Consider the following 16255-nt stretch of genomic DNA (forward strand, 5'->3'; position numbering starts at 1 on the left):
GTGGTGACGCTGATGATGACAATAGCTGATGCTTATATAGATCTACTATGCCTCAGGGCACAATTCTAAGCTTTCGCATACATTAACTCACTTAATTCTTAACACATAACTCATTTAATTCTCACCAGAACCCTGCAAGGTCCATATTTCAATACACCCAGATGAGAAAATTGAGGCCCCAGAGACCTAAAATAACCTTCCCCAAGAGCCGTAGCTAGTAAGCAGAAGTGAAACTGACCAGAAACAGAACCTAAACTGAGTGGTCTGGCTCCAGAGTCCACCCACAATATGACACTTACTTTCTGTGCAGACCACTTGCTTGTGAGATGTGAGAAAGAAAAATAAATGAATAAATCAGTGAAAAATAAATGTGCCCACGAGCTAGCCAGGCGGTAATCTCAGCAACACACCCCAGGCCCGGCGCCCCTCCCTCATCCCAGTCCCCTGCCTTCACCAGATGTCCCCACTCTCTTGAACGGTATTATATCCTTGTTTTTCTCTATCTTGCACCACGTTCGTATTGATCCTTTAACAATTTTGGTGACTTTTGAATGTTTTGAAGTTTTTAGAAAAGGCATCACATTGCATGTGTTCTAGGAATTGCTTTTTCTCCCTCCACGTATCTTGTCCATGAGATCTGTTCTTGTTGATGCCTGTAACTGTGCTTCATTTCTTTTCTGGGCTCTATAATATTCCACTGTGGGACCAATCACAGTTTGTTTATTCGCTCTTTTTTTTTTTTTTTTTTTTTTTTTTGAGACAGGTCTTGCTGCTCTGTCACCCAGGCCAGAGTGCAGTGGTACAATCATGGCTCACTGCAACCTCAACCTCCCTGGCTCAAAAAGTCCTCCCTCAGCCTCCCAAGTAACTGGGACTACAGGTGTGCACCACCATGCCCAGGTGTTTTTATTTTAATTTTTTAAATTTTTTTATTTTGTAGAGGCAGGGTTTCACCATGTTGCCCAGGCTGCTGTCAAACTCCTGGGCTCAAACAATTCACCTGCCTCAGCCTCCTAAAGTTCTGAGATTACACGCGTGGGCCACCGCACCTGCCTGGTTTATTCACTCTTCTTTCAATGAGCATTTGGGTCATATCCAGTCTTGTTGTTGTTATGAACAGTGCTGCTGAGAGCGCTGTATTCAGGTCAAAGTGAAAATGCTGGGCCACAGAGGGTGCGCATCTTCAACTCAGCTTCATGAAGCCAAATGACCTCTGTGGCGGCTCCCCCGGCACCCTCCACGGGTGGTGTCTCACAGTCTTCCTTGCTCCAGGGTTATCTAGTTTAGATAGAACTGCACTTCGCTTCGCTTCTCTCCACCACTGCTGTCTGGATAGGGCCCCAGGAGTCCTGCAACAGACACATCTCCACTCTCATGCCAATCCTCTAATGCGGCCCCTCAGCAACTACCATATTTCCAGATTTTACACAGGAACTGGCTGGGGGATAAATCAGCTGATGACAGAGATCATGACAATCTTACTGCAGTTTGAACAGGTTTAACAAATAAGCACAAAGAAACCTAATCTTCTTTATCCTCCTCTCTATGCTTCCTACCACTTTTCTTTTGCAAAATGTTGCTCTCTCATGACCATCTTTGCTTCCTTTTCTTTTGTATAATATAGTGACCTCAGGCTGCCACAGGAAAATACCACAAAATGTGCCGTCTCACCATTCTGGGGGCAGAAGTTCAAAATCGAGGTGTCTGCAGGGCCACACTCCCTCCGGAGGCTCCAGGGGAGGGTCCTTCCTTGCGTCTCCCAGCTCTTGCTGGCCCCAGGTGTCCGTGGGCTGTGGCTGTGTTACTCCAACAGCTGCCTGCATCCTCATGGGGCTGTCTCCTCTACATGTCTCTGTCTCTTCTCCCCTGCATCTCTGTGACTTTTTCTCCTCTTCTTCTCTTGTAAGAATATGTCCTAGGATTTTGAATCCATCCTAATCCAGGGTGGCCCCATCTGGACATCCTTAACTTAATCACATCTATCTGCAAATTGACCTTTTTCTGAATAAGGTCACATTTACAGGTTCTGAGAGTTGGGACATGTACGTACCATTTTGGAGGGTCACCATCAACCCACTACATCGTAGTCACCAGTCTAGTCCACGATCTCCACCCAAATGCTTCCCAGAAAGTCCATTTCCAAGACTGCCCATCACCATACTCTCCCGTTACCTAAATTCTAAACACCACACCCGCTCAGTTCTCCACCAACTAACTGCCTTTGTGCCCCTGGGTTCTGCCTTTTCCAAAGGCTGTGATTTCTCCAGAGATTCTCATCCTCCTCCCATTCCTATAACCCTTCTCTGGGCATTATTCACTGTCTTAGATAACCCCTGCCTGATAGTGAGGGCTCCTTGTGTCCCTATCAATTATAAACTCATTGAGGGACATGCTATCTTTACTTTTTCTTCCCCAAGACTGAGCAAAAATACTTTGCTTATAACAGATAATAAAAGTTTGTTGAATGAAGAAAAGATGCTTTTTCCCCATAATGAAAATAGAAAAAAGAATTTCAAATATTTTTATCCTGAAAATTACTCAGAGAAAGACACAAACTTACTGAGAAACAGAAAAAGGACCAGCTAGAAATTGTTTCTTGGAAGTTCATAATGGTTCATATATCTTACCTTAGTCACGTCTAACTTGAAGTAAAACAAAGTTTCTTTAGAATAGTTTTAAAATCACAGTCAAATTCTAAGTTTTGTGGCTTCATTTTAATTGTAGGATTTTTTTTTTCTTTTAAAAACTTATCCCAGTCTGGTTGCCTGCAACAGACACCTCTCCACTCACACCAATCCTCTACTGCAGCCCCTCAGCAACTACCATATTTCCAGATTTTACACAGGAACTGGCTGGGGGATAAATCAGATGATGATGGAGATCATGACAATCTTACTGCAGCTTGAACAGGTTTTACAAATAACAGAAAGGAATCTAATCTTCTTTATCCCGCCCAGGTGATATTGCAAACTAACACACACACACACACACACACACACACACACACACACACAGTATTAAAATACGGTTCTGTGAAACAGATTAAGATAAAAATAAAATCTGCACTCTCTTAAATAATAATATAAATTGCTGAATCCAGGAACTTCTGCCCTGTTCCCTGGCGTGCAGCATTCCACCACCCTCAAGGAGGTACCCTGGAGGACATGAGCTTTTACTCCCATCCCTGCAGAAGGAGGGGCCGACGGGCTCCCCAAATTCATAGTGCAACTCGCGAGACACCACCTGGCCCTGCTGTCTGCATCTCTGACCACCCAGGTTCACAAGGAAAGCTGACTTTGAAGGCCTGGGAGCGGTGAGATGCTGAGGCCGCCTGACCGTGGAAGAGCAGGCCCCTCACTCCTGCCTGCGGTGCAAGTGTGGGTGACGCCACCTCCTGCTCCAGCTTTCCCAGGGCTCAGGGTGGCTCCCACGTGGCCATCAACTCCTCTTTACTCTAATTCAGCAGTTCTCAAAGTGGGATTCCTGGACCAGCAACAGCAGCATTGCCCCGTACTTACCAGACATGGAACCCTGCCCACCCCAACCCTGCTCACCCAGATCCCCGGGGATGCGGCCCAACCACCTGCATTTTCACAAGCCCTCAGGGCCGTGGTGGAGCTCGCTTGATTGCCTCATTGCACTTCAGCCTCTGAAGGCACAAAACCCAAAAAACACAACAAACAACGATATGGTTCAGTGCCCTGGTTCACGGTCGGCTCTAAAGGACTGGGAGGTGGAAAATGTGAAATAACACAAGAGCCGGAGCAGAATGAATGTGCCCTAATGGCCAGCGTTCTCCAGCAGCCAAGTCACCCAGCCACCTCCCATCATGCTCCTTCCGCCCTCCTCAGCGTCACCACTTGGTTCCAGATACCACACATCTATAATACAGCTCCCTCCTCCTCTCTCATTGTGCAGTTTGAGTTTTTGTTTTGTTTTGTTTTTAGGGACAGAGTCTCTGCTGTCACCCAGGCTGGAGTATGCAGCAGTGCTATCATAGCTTACTGCAGCTTCAAACTCCTAGCCTCAAGCAATCCTCCCCACTCAACCTCCTCGGTAGCTGGGACTATAGGTGCACACTACTATGCTCTGCTAATCTCATTTTCTGTAGAGACAGCGTCTCGCTGTGTTGCTGAGGCTGGCCTTGGACTCCTGGGCTCAAGCAGTCCTCCTGCCTTGGCCTCCCAAAGCACTGGGGTTACAGGCCTGAGCCACTGTGCCGGGCCCATTGTATAATCTTTTTAAAAAGCCAATATTTCCTAAAGGAAACTCAGAAAATCAAAATACAGTAGTAAGAACTGCAAGTGCTTTGTAACTTTGCTTAAAATAAAATGTACTGGAGTCTACCTTGTGGCTGGCCCCATATGCTTTAGAAAGGGTGTTCACTGTTTTGTGCTTTCAATGGCAGGCATATTTGTAAAACAAGTAACCAGGCCGGGCGCGGTGGCTCACGCCTGTAATCCCAGCACTTTGGGAGGCCGAGGCGGGTGGATCACGAGGTCAGGAGATCGAGACCATCCTGGCTAACACAGTGAAACCCCGTCTCTACTAAAAATACAAAAAATTAGCCGGGCGAGGTGGCGGGCGCCTGTAGTCCCAGCTACTCTGGAGGCTGAGGCAGGAGAATGGCGTGAACCCCACGGGGCAGAGCCTGCAGTGAGCCGAAATCGTGCCACTGCACTCTAGCCTGGGCAACAGCGAGACTCCGTCTCAAAAAAAAAAAAAAAAAAAAAAAACACAAAACCAAAAACACCATGGGAAGTTTTGTTTTGTTTGCTTCTGCTTGTCCAGGCTGTAGTGCAGTGGCATGATAATGACTCACTGCAGCCTCAACCTCTTGGCCTCAAGTGATCCTCCCACCTCAGCCTCCCAAGTAACTGGGGCCACGGGCATGCACCATGCCTGTTTTTTTTTTTTTTTTTAATAGAGATAGGGTCTCTGATGCCCAGGCTGGTCTCGACCTCCTGCCCTCAAGCAATCCTCCCGCCTCAGTCCCACAAAGTGCTGGAATTACAGGTGTGAGCTACTGCACCCAGCAGGGCATTTTTAATACAAGAGACTCTCTTAGGAAACAGTATAAAATTATAAACACCCTATGGATTTTTTTTTTTTGAGACAGGGTCTCACTCTGTCACTCAGGCTGGAGTGCAGTGGTGCGATCTCAGCTCACTTCAACCTCTGCCTCTCGGGTTCAAGTGATTCTCGTGCCTTGGCCTCCTGAGTAGCTGGGACTACAGGGATGCACCATCATGTCCAGCTGATTTTTGTATTTTTAGTAGAGATGGGGTTTCACCATGTTGGCCAGGCTAGTCTCAAACTCCTGACCTCAAGTCATTCACCCGCCTCAGCCTCCCAAAGTGCTGGGATTACTGCCCTATAGATTTTTAAACTCCTCACAGAAATATACTCTGATGCATTTCCCCGTTTCTGTTTATGACGAGCTCACGGATGTCATGGGGAAAAAAGCATCTCCACTGTGTACTTGGTTTTTACGATAAATGGATGCTGAAAGCAGCCAGGGTCATCTCCATCAGAATCCTGACAGGCAGTCATGTCTGAACGTGGCCAGTGCTCTCACTACGTGTCTGTGAAAGTCAGAAGGATAAGATTCCCAGAGACCAACATGCTATTCATGTTGGTGACTGTCAGGCCAGAGTGTCCATTCCAGATCCCAAGCCTCCTGGATTCCTTCAGAGGGTCTGCCCATGCCCTGAATTCCTTCCTAACTCCCCACCTGTGCCCTCGGTCCCCTGGGTGGTGTGGGAACGCACATCTGGTGGGTGTGAGCAAGCATGGCTTGTGCTGGTCACGCCGTTTACTCTCCCAGAAGATGGACAGTAGGGCTTAATCTGGTCCGGGTCATGAGACCTGGCTGGCAGCCTCCACCATTAGACAACCTCCCAAGCTCATCAGACTTTTCAATTATGCGGCTTCATTCTAATTAAAATTAACTTTTTGGCTGAGTACGGTGGCTCATGCCTGTAATCCCAGCATTTTGGGAGGCCAAGGCGGGCGGATCGCCTGAGGTCAGGAGTTTGAGACTGGCCTGGACAACATGGTGAAACCCCGTCTCTACTAAAAACACAAAAATTAACTGGGTATGATGGGTGCCTGTAATCCCAGCAACGTGGGAGGCTGAGGCAGAAGAATCACTTGAATCTGTGAGGCGGAGGTTGCAGTGAGCTGAGATTGCGCCACTGCACTGCAGACTGGGTGACAAAGCCAGACTCCGTCTCAAAGAAAACACAAACAAACAACTTTTAAAGCCGTAAGTGTGAAGGCAGTAAACATTTTAATGTTTCAAGTTCACTGAAAAGGGCCACGGCCCTAGGCAGTCACTGGCTGTTTCACATGATCTCGAAGAGCGAACAGGAGAAGCCAGGGGTCAGCTGGGCTAGGCTTGGTCCTGGGGTCCACCTGTTGGCAGCAGGAACTTGAACTCATCGCCCACCTGTCTCCAGGCCACGGTTTCCTCGCTGATAACATGGAAGCAGTACCTCGTGTGGCCGTTGGAGACCCAGCGTGGCAGGCACCGTGGCCTGGCATAACACTGGGTGACCCGGAGGCTGCAGCCGCCCTCATCCTGCCACCTGCCCTCCTCTCCTGCCTGTCCCAAGATGAGCACACACAACATTCTCCAGTGCCCTGCAGAAGGCACCATGGGCTCCCACAACCATGGCCCAGGGAATGAAATGACATCATGCTCCCTTTCTGGGGCTCCAATTGGAGTGGTGAGATACTGGAAGCCTGGCAATCACCAGACACCCAAAAATGACCAAAGGGGAAGCTTCCGGAGCTTAGGCCCCTTGCCCAGCTCGCTGATTCTGCAGAGGCCACGTGACAAAGGCTCATCACCCAAGTGGTGTGAGCATCTACGACACAGAGTAGATGAGTAGTAGCCATTGTATTAGCCAGCGGCCAGGCCCCGGAAGGTCTCCTGCCCCAACCGGAAGCTGGCTATAGGAGCATGGGTCACCAAAGACACACAAAGGCAAGATGTAACCCAGCCAGGGGACCAGTGTGGGGCTCTGGAAGCAGCTACCTGGGTCACCTCTTGGCTCTGCTACTTACAGCCCCATGACTCCAGATGAGGCCCCTACACCTCCCCTCGCCCCTCCACTCTCGAAGGGCAGCAGTGAGGGCTCATGGGAGCACATAGGTGTGAGGCTCTGAGCACACTGCCTGGCGCCTAGGAAACACTAAATCAACAGTGGCCACCAACTATATCCTTGCTCTTTCCCTTTCATTTCTAAAGCCTAAGGTATCAAGCCACACTTCACATTTAGAATGAGAACTAAAAGGCTTTGATCCGGCTTAGTGATTCTAAGCTATTATGATTTTATTACATCACATATAAGAAGGGTAGCCACGGTTTATTAAGTGCCACACGCTGGTCACAGTGCTTCATAGGTATCAAGCTATTTGATCTAATAAGATGGATATTTTTATTATTAATATTTCCTTTTCACAGGAGGGGTAAGTCACCCAGTTGCCCTGCTAGTAGGCAGTGGAGCCAGTTCTGAACCCAGACTGTCTTACTGTGGAGCCCACATTCCTGAGCTCTATCCTATACTGCCTCCTCCTTTACTGAGGGCATTTAGCTAAAAAGTACTACACCTGGAATCATTTTATTGAAAGAAATAGCGGGAGAAAGAAAATTTTTACTAAGCTCCACATATAGTTCAATTCATCTTAACCTCCTTGTTACATATTAATTTAGAATTCCCACAAAGGAGAGTAAGTGCATTTTCTATAAAGCTACAACATTAATGGATTTACATTAAATATTTGCAAATCCAAGAACAACGTTCATGACCTGCCAATGGGTGTGAAACCGTGGCTCCCACCAACCCCAGAGCTGCTGCCACCTCTCCCTGCCACGAGCTGCCAACCAGAGCAGTGGGCACACCATCCTCAATTTTCAGTCATGACCATCTAGCCACAAGACTAAAACACACAGGAGCTGATAACATCTCACATCCTCCTAACATAACCTGCATCAACCTCGCCCGTGAGCCAAATTCTGAAGTGTAATGTCGCTTGCCAAGCTTTGTTTCAATGGTGGAAATTTCCATCCAGTAACTCACAAATGTAGATACTGAAATATAAATAGTTCAAAGATGCAAAGCTTGTCATCCAGCGATCTGAAAGTACTTGAGAGATCTCTCAGAAATAACAAGACTGTTACCTGTCTTGTACACGCAAGTACACAAGTCTCAGGATAGAGGGATTTAACGTGTCTGAAATTAGTCATAATACGAGCCATGAATAAGAAACCAGGAGAAGTCTCAGAAAAGGAACCATACAAAAATTCTCTCAGAGGACAACTCCAGGGAGCATGTAGCCCGTCTTGGGGGAAAGCAGAGAGCTCAGGGTGTTGAGATTCGAAATCCCCATTTTGTGTAAGAGACGGCACTCTCTGTGCTGCCCGGGCAAAGGCCCTCACTGCTCCCGGCCACATCTTCCTCCCTCAAAGAGAATGGGGAGAAAACCTGACCGCAGGGTTGCTGTGAAGACAGAGTAAGTTACTGCTCACAGACTAATAAATACCAAGCTAATACTATTATTATTAGAAAGAGGAGTATTTGGCTTCATGAAACTAAGAACACAAAAATCAATTTTTAGCAAAATTTGACCTGTAACATTAAAATACCTTGAGCACTATTGTGTGCCAGCCCTGGCTGTAGTGATGACTTCTGCTATTCCTCACTCCAATCCTCTGAGTTTGGCACTCGGATCAGCCCTCTTCTGCAGATGCAAACACTGAGGCCCAGGGTCACGTGGTTAAGAAGGGGTGGAGCTGGCATTCAAGAGTAGGCTGCTTGACCCAGAATCCAGGCTCTTACCATTCCCCAGCCACCCCTCTGCCCATCCACGGTGCTGTGAGGCCAAAGAAACAGCCCTCAGAAACCACCTGCGTGAAGCTTAGTCAGAGGTGGCTCATGGGTTTGACACAGCAAGGGAAGATCAAAACAGCCCAGCATCTCAAGGCTCTTGGTTTTCTCTCTACCAAGCTGTCTTTGAGGGCAAAAGTATGGGCTCTTCTACTGTGATTTAGCTTCTTGTGATTCCGTTCATTCATTTGCATGCCAGCTCTGAGCCAGGCACTGGCTGGGCAGCTGAGACGCAGGGGTAACTTTGGAAGCTCAGAAGAGAAGCACAAAATCTCATGCTGAGTGCCATAATCCCATGATCACAGGGGCAGAGGAGTACGAAGGTAACCAAGAAAGACTCTCCTGGCCACAGGGTTAAGGGTGAATGAAGGAAGCCTTCCCCTAGCCTGGGGTGATGAGGTGGGTTCTTGGTAGAGAGAGTGGCCCAAAGAAAGCATAAATGCTAGAATGACAGGCAGTTCAGCCTGGCTAGCCCATGGGGAGTGGCTGCGGAGACACAAGGCTGGGAGAGAAAAAGGGCTCCAAGAGAGCTCTGCTGGCCAGGCTAAGCTCTTTGAAATTCATATTCTAGAGACTTAGCCAACTCAGATATTAAGGTATAGTTCTCAAGAAGCACAGAACGCCCCTGGGAAGAGAGAAGGTGACAAAATGATGCTGCCCATTTTCCTCTCTAAACCAGATGAAATTTAGAGAAAGGCTGCTGGGTTTGGGCTGGGGCACATGGCACATTTATGACAACTGAAGGGGAGGAGGCCTAGAGGCACAAGGCTGGATGGCCTCCTGCTTACACCATTCAGGACACGGCCATTTTCTGGACAAACTCATTTGCAGGTCTTCAGAAACAGGAAACCTGCAGCTTCTGCTGTAATTCTTAATGTGAGCGCTGTTAAATATGAAACTTAGTGAAAGGACTCCTCCCTTTTTCACCAGACTTTTGTGTCGAGTACATTCTCATGTTAGTGACACTCATCCTTACTGTTTTTAGTAAGGTAACACCATAGTTATCATAGATGTACCCTTCCTTCCTGTTGCAAAGGTTTTCATCCACCACCATCTCTGGTTTCCTGTGTCCCCCCATTGGCTTAGTGGGTTTGGGCTTGGAAACTGTAATTTCTATATGGGCTTACAGAAATGCCAGCTCCACAGTCACAAAATCAAATAAGCAAGCAAGCAATGAAAACCCCAGACTGCAAGGAAAAGCAAGCCCTTGGGACTCTTTGCATTTGGTCAGGAGCCCAAAAGGTTGAGCAAAGCGTCTGAAAGACAATGTTTAACATTTCACAAAACACCTAAATTATGCCCAAAGGAACTAGTCCCGCCGGGTGTCTAGAGAAGGCCCTGGTCTCCAGAGACAGCAAAGCGTGGCACCTCCGACTCCACCGAGGTGGCCCCAGGCCTTGCAGATACTCAAACAGAGTACAGCTGGTGGAAATGATGTTTGTTATCACACTTGTGGGTTCACACACAAAAAACTGTAATAGATGCCCTGGAAAACACTGTGTGAAGTTCAGCTGTCATGTGTCCTTGCCTCTAACCTGCCCAGGGTGGAAGTGACTCGGCAGGCAGCCGGGAAGCGTGACCTTGCAGGATGATCTCCGGATTCCAGCCGGCTTAGCGGAGCCAACGCTGCAGATTCCCAAGGGCAATTCCAAGGTTCCAAACCCCACCCTGGCCATTTTTCAGTGCTGACCCCAGAGAAGCCTCAGACATGCTTGGATCAACCCCAGGAGGCCCTGGCTCCCTTACAGCTTCACCCCACACTGTCAGCTAAAAACAAAACCAGCACGTTTTATAAGGAATCAAAAATCAGCTGTCTCCTAGGAAAATTGTGCCACCTGAAGTAAAGACCTGTAAATCAAAAATAAAATTCAAAGGCCCCCTGCAACCATGGGGATGGACTCCCTCCTTGGCCAGGGCACTCTAGAATTTCCCCTGAAAGACTGGTTCAGGCCATGACGGGAAGTGGCGGTCCGTCCGACATGCCTTATCGTAACCTGTAACATTAACATCAACACAGACCTTAAGTCTGATATGAAGCATTTAGTCTGTTCTCTCTCAAGCCTGCTGCCTGGAGGCCTCATCCGCATGATACAACCTAGGTCCCCACAGCCCCATATCATAACCCAGACATCCCTTTCTATCGATAATAACTTAACCAATTAGAAAAAAATTTAAATTTACCTATAACCCGGAAGTCCCCCTTTGGGCTGTCCCACCTTTCTAGACGGAACCATCTTAAATATTGATCACTGTCTCACGTCTCCCTAAAGTACGAAACCAAGCCGTTCCCGACCCCTTTGGGCACGTGTTCTCCGGGTCTCCTGAGGCTGTGTCACGGGCCATGGTCACTCAGGAAAAATCTCTTTAAATGTTTTAGTTTGACTCTTCGTGGGCAGACCTCTCTGATTTAAACTGGAGTCTGGAAGATTCCTGCAGTCCCCCGACGCTGCTGAAGCCACAGGGGCGCAGACCCCACACACCCGCGGGTCGCTCCCCTGCGGACGTCGTCACACCAGCATTTGCGCGCCATTTCCATTCCCGGGGTCTCCCAGTCACCGCTCAAGCCTGAATGGAGCGCAGGCCGCCCCGGGTGGCAACACCTCCACCCTCAGGTCCACACTGGCGACCCTACCTACTGCCAGCACTCTCAGGCTTCCTGGACCGGTGTTCCTGGAGCTGGCGAGGAGAACACCAGCACGCGCGGGGCGCCGGGATTTGCATGGCCCGGGTGATCCCCTATGCATGGGGCCGCCCCTGTCCCAGGGAGGCTGCGACCCCCGCTCGGGGCTGCAGCTGCCTCCTCCTGCTTGGCAACAGCGCCGGGCGCCCGCAGCCAATCGCGCCGCTCCGCCGCGGAGGTTACTAGCGAGCGTTGACCGGTAGTAACCCCGGCGCGGGCGGTGGCGGCGGATGGGCGGGCGCTGCACACGCGCGGCAGCGCGCACCCGCCCCGCCCGCACCTGCGCGCGCGAGGGGCTCCGGCAGCGCTGTTTTCTCCGGGGCGTTCATTTCCGGCAAGGGCGCGAACGTCGCCCTGCGTCCACAGGCCTGCAGAGTCAGCACCTGCACCAGCCAGAGAAAGGACGGGCTTTTTTACTCAGTATGGAGAGCCGCCTGCGTTAGAGCTGACACTCAGTGGACAGAGCCCGGCCTTCCAGGAGCCTGCACTTCACCACGGGCCAGGGTGAATCCCGCCCTGGGAGGGAACGTCTGGCTGGAGGCCAGGTGGCCTGATAACCCCAGGGCCAGGGTGGGCAGAGGTGTCCAGTGCAGCCCCCAGCCAGGTGCGGGGAGCTCCGGACAAAGGACAGAGGCCACAGATGCTCCCATACCTGCATCCATGAAAGAATTCCCAGAACAGGTGCCCCAGGAGGAGAGGCCTTTTGTAGCTCCTCATTGTCAGCAGGGTTTGGGGTTTATGTCTTGGGTAAGGAAAACTCAACACAGCTCATTTTATTACCTGGGTCTGAGCGATTGCAAAGAGATGAGTTCTCAGTGGCGCTTATAGGGGCAGGGAGTTGGGACTCCAGGTGTTAAGTCCAGTCCTGGACCTGCCCGCTACCTGCCAGCGGTCCTGGGCAGGCCCTCGTTCCCCCTCCACCCGCCTTCCCTTCTGGAGAAGATGTCCGTACTGATGTGTGTCCCATGCCCCTCCCCAAAGGCTCAATGAGGCAAAGCGCCAAATAAAGCAAACACGATTTGCTCAGTAAACACCAGTTATTTTTAATTAAAACAACAACAACAACAAAAAACACTTCTCCCAAAACAGTGGGAGGAGAGAAATAACAACTGAGAAATCCCATAAAAACTCCTGCCAAAAGGTTCACTTTCAAGATAGGCAGTTGAGATATCAGAGAGGGGGACTTTTTTGGTTGGAAGGCACCAAGTTGCCTTTTAACAGTAAAAGAAACAGAAAGAACATGACTCAGGTTCTGCCCTTCCAGCGGGTTCCACCCTTATCAGTTTACAGACAGCAAGAACCGTCCAGCAGGGGCGCCTGCCCACTGCCCTGCACCCTACGGATGCCGCTGTGATGCCCACCTCCCAAAGCAGGACTCTGACCTCATTTCCTGCAAGGGCCATATACTCCTTATTTCCTCCTCTCGAGGTAGCTCTGGATTGTAATGTATTTGGTTATTGTTCTATACTTGGCTGGGCTTTTCCCCTTGATTTGTGAGCTCATTTCAAGACCAAGATTAACTTGGTCTGTGGAGTTTCAAAAAACAGAACCTGGATCCACAAATGAACATTGCTTAAATACAGATTTCAGCTCAACAGACAGAAGCATTTTCTAAGAATGAGAGTTGTGCAAACATAGCCTGGCTGCCTGGGAGGTGTCAGTTCCTGGTTGCTGGAAGTGCTCAGACAGAAGCTGGCTGTCCCTTGTCAGGAATGGTGCAAGAAGGCTCCCTTCACGGGGCAGGAGGGCAGGCTATGGTAGCACGACTCCTTTTGGCTCCAAGATTTGGACTCTAAATATAGGTCTCAGCTGGACGTAATCACAGCCCTGAAGTCACCCTGGTGTGTCTTACTTTTGACACCAAATGCCATTTACCCCACAGAGCACGGAGGTGACAAACAGCACACAGCTGACAAAGTGGGAAGTGAAACTCTTGGCTGCAGGTCAGACTGGATCCCTGCAGGCCTACCCGCCACCACTCATGACTGAAAACCCATCTTTTTGCCTTTTCTCACAATGTGAGCAAAAACAGTCGGCACTGGGTCCATTTTATTTGAGAGTAAGCTTTCCTGTGCAGGTGTTGGAACTTCATCAACGGAGTTTGATGGAGAATGCACCTCCATGACAAATCCTTAGTTTTACAGTTTAGTCCTTCAAGATATATTTAATCTGACCCACATGGTTTTCTTTGTTCATAGCTAATCTGTTGATTCTAGAACTGAACTCAGAAAGCACAGGTGTATGGTTACTAAACATTTTTTTTCCTGCCAATTTATAAACAAAAGAAACGGTGTCATGTTCAGCAAAATGTCACCTTTGGTTATTTCTTGGACTGGTGGATTAGATTCTGGTTTATAGGGAGGGCCTGCATTTGAGAATGTGAACTTTTCAAGATACAAGCCTATTCAAGGCGGTAGAGGAAGGCAGGGGGGCACCCACCATGCAGGTGAAAATGACTGTGGTAAGAACATCCTCCAACAGTTAAACAGTGACACCAACCCCCACGGAGCAGAGCACAGTCCTACAGAGTCGCACTGAAGGGGCCAGATGGTTCAAGAACAGGAGCACTCTCTGGGAAAATAACAAAGTATTAACATGTCCAAATAAAGAAACTGCCAACCTGAGGGTGGCAAAGAGAAAAGGAGACCCCAAGGCTAATGTTGGCAGAGCCATCTGACCCTTGTCCAGGGAGGCTGCCACTGCTAACAACGCCACACTTAGGAGTCACACACCCAGATCCCAGGCCCCAGCTGGTGAGGGTTTGGTTTCCCTTGCAACGTGCTCACAGCAAGAGAATGTGCTGGCTGGAGGGGAGCATCTAGACCCCTTGGATATGAAGCCTGTCCAAGAAAGTAGCAAACCCCTTTGGTCTTGCACATAGCTGCTAAACATTCATCTCACATGAATCTGCTGTGAGAGTTGGTCCATTCTCAACATTTTTTCAAAGCCTCTTTGGGGCCCTGTAAGGCAGAGGGGTCAGAACTGTGCCAGAAGACCTCATCACCAAAGGAGTGCTACCCCTCAGGGCCTGAGTGGTAGCCCACCCACCTGGGGGCCACTGAGAACCTAGGAACTGGCCCCAGCGGGGAAGAGAAGGGTTCTCCAGTCCTCTGAATTCTCCAAGGCAGACTCTTTGTGAATGCCCCAGCCTCAAGCAGGCCATCCCTGCAAGCGGCCTGGGGCCACGACACTGCACCAGGAATCAGCTATCACCTCCATTAAAGGCAAAGGACTAAAAGAAATATCCTGTGGGCCCACAAGAAAGCCCACCTTAGCATAACAGCCTCAAAGAAGCACAAAAGTAACTCACTCATGCTAGGGGACTATCCATCCCCCTTCAGCCTGAGCATCTACCCCTCTCAAAACCCCTAGCGACAGCATCTCCACACTCTGCCTTTAACCGGGCTGCCTCCCCTCCCTGTTCTAGCAGGTTGGATCAAGTCACCAGCACTTGGTTGGAATCCAGTCTTCCCTTAATGGAATTCCTGAAAGGATTTATTAATGGTGCCTTCCATGCACTTTAGCTGGCTTATCGTTACAGGCCTTGTGAAATGGCTATAGAAATTAAGAGAAAGCAATCCTGAATTTGAGAAAGGTGTCCAAACGCATTTTTATAGCGTAGAAGCAAACCAATATAGATAATCTGACTTGGTGCTGCCTGGAATATTTAACCCCTTCCTGGTTTTTGGCAAGGATGAGGCTGGAGGGTTGGGTTTCAAAGCAGGAGGCGACGTTGCATTCCATCGGAGTGTCACCATGTGGAGGCCATGGCCTGACTGCAGATAGGAAAGAAAACGCTCTAAAGCCCCAGATATGACTATGTTTGTTCTCAACCTGAACTTCGCCTCAAGGTAATCTTGGGAGGTAAATTTGATTTCTGAGAATCGCTTCACCTGTTGGAGAGAAAGCACGCCATGCACATCAGCCTCCCCTTCCTGGTGAGGAGAGGGAAGCTGGAGCCTCTCCAGAGGGACAGGAAATCCCTATAAATGGCCAACGGCCGCTGACATCCAAGCAGGCCAATTAAAAGGAAAATACATCAATTTACAGCCAAGGCAACCCCAAACCATTTCATAACATGGGGCTAGGCACAGCTGTGCCTTGGTGGTCCAGTCTTGTGCCCACGTCAGAGTTAAGCACTTGCTACGCTCTTTTTTGGCCTGAAATCCCACAGACCTGGTTCTGAGTCCCTTCCTCCCCACTCCTATGACCTTGGTCACGTCTCTGAGCCTCATGTCACAGTTTTCCACAGGAAGAATGCACAGATCCTTCCCGAATCGGCCCCATGAGCCAAATGGATTGAAGAACGGCTGTCATTCAGTCAACTACGCATGGAAACCGCCAGGATCTCCTGGGGGATGGGTAGTGTACGGGTACCCAAGCATTCCATTTGTTCACTCTGGCCAATCACACCCTAATACAATGACACCCTTGTGTGAATGGGCTCTGAAAGCAGCTTACAATAAAATCTGCTCATCCCCATCATCTTTACCTAAGAAGAATTTTATTCTGTGAATTTACTCTTAACCACATTCCTAAGTGTTCTCAATGTAGTGTCTACTTTGTAGGAAGCAAAGGCTGCTTTCAAAAGAGTCACACCTAAGGGTGAGGAGGAACAGCTAAACCAGATCACTCTGATCTGTCCCCAACACAGTTTGTGTGACAGCACCAAAGCTGATAT

The 16255-nt window shown here is 49.2% G+C and overlaps 1 protein-coding gene across 6 annotated transcripts in view; it reads right to left on the reverse strand.

Annotated features, from left to right (window-relative positions):
• The window catches only part of ABCG1 (ATP binding cassette subfamily G member 1), a 72463-nt gene that overhangs the window by 44823 nt on the left and 11385 nt on the right, over positions 1-16255 (reverse strand). The window contains exon 1 of one of the 6 annotated variants that reach the window (XM_058427233.1): positions 11076-11675. The exons of 4 other annotated variants lie outside the window; for them this stretch is intronic. The gene's annotated coding sequence lies outside the window, so the exon portion shown is untranslated. Of the gene's footprint in view, positions 1-8653; positions 11054-11075; positions 11676-16255 lie in introns of those variants that run through there. One more of the 6 variants, XM_032174113.2, reaches the window with a different exon arrangement.

Source organism: Hylobates moloch, unplaced genomic scaffold (genome assembly GCF_009828535.3).
Source record: "Hylobates moloch isolate HMO894 unplaced genomic scaffold, HMol_V3 SCAFFOLD_14, whole genome shotgun sequence".
NCBI lineage: Eukaryota > Metazoa > Chordata > Mammalia > Primates > Hylobatidae > Hylobates > Hylobates moloch.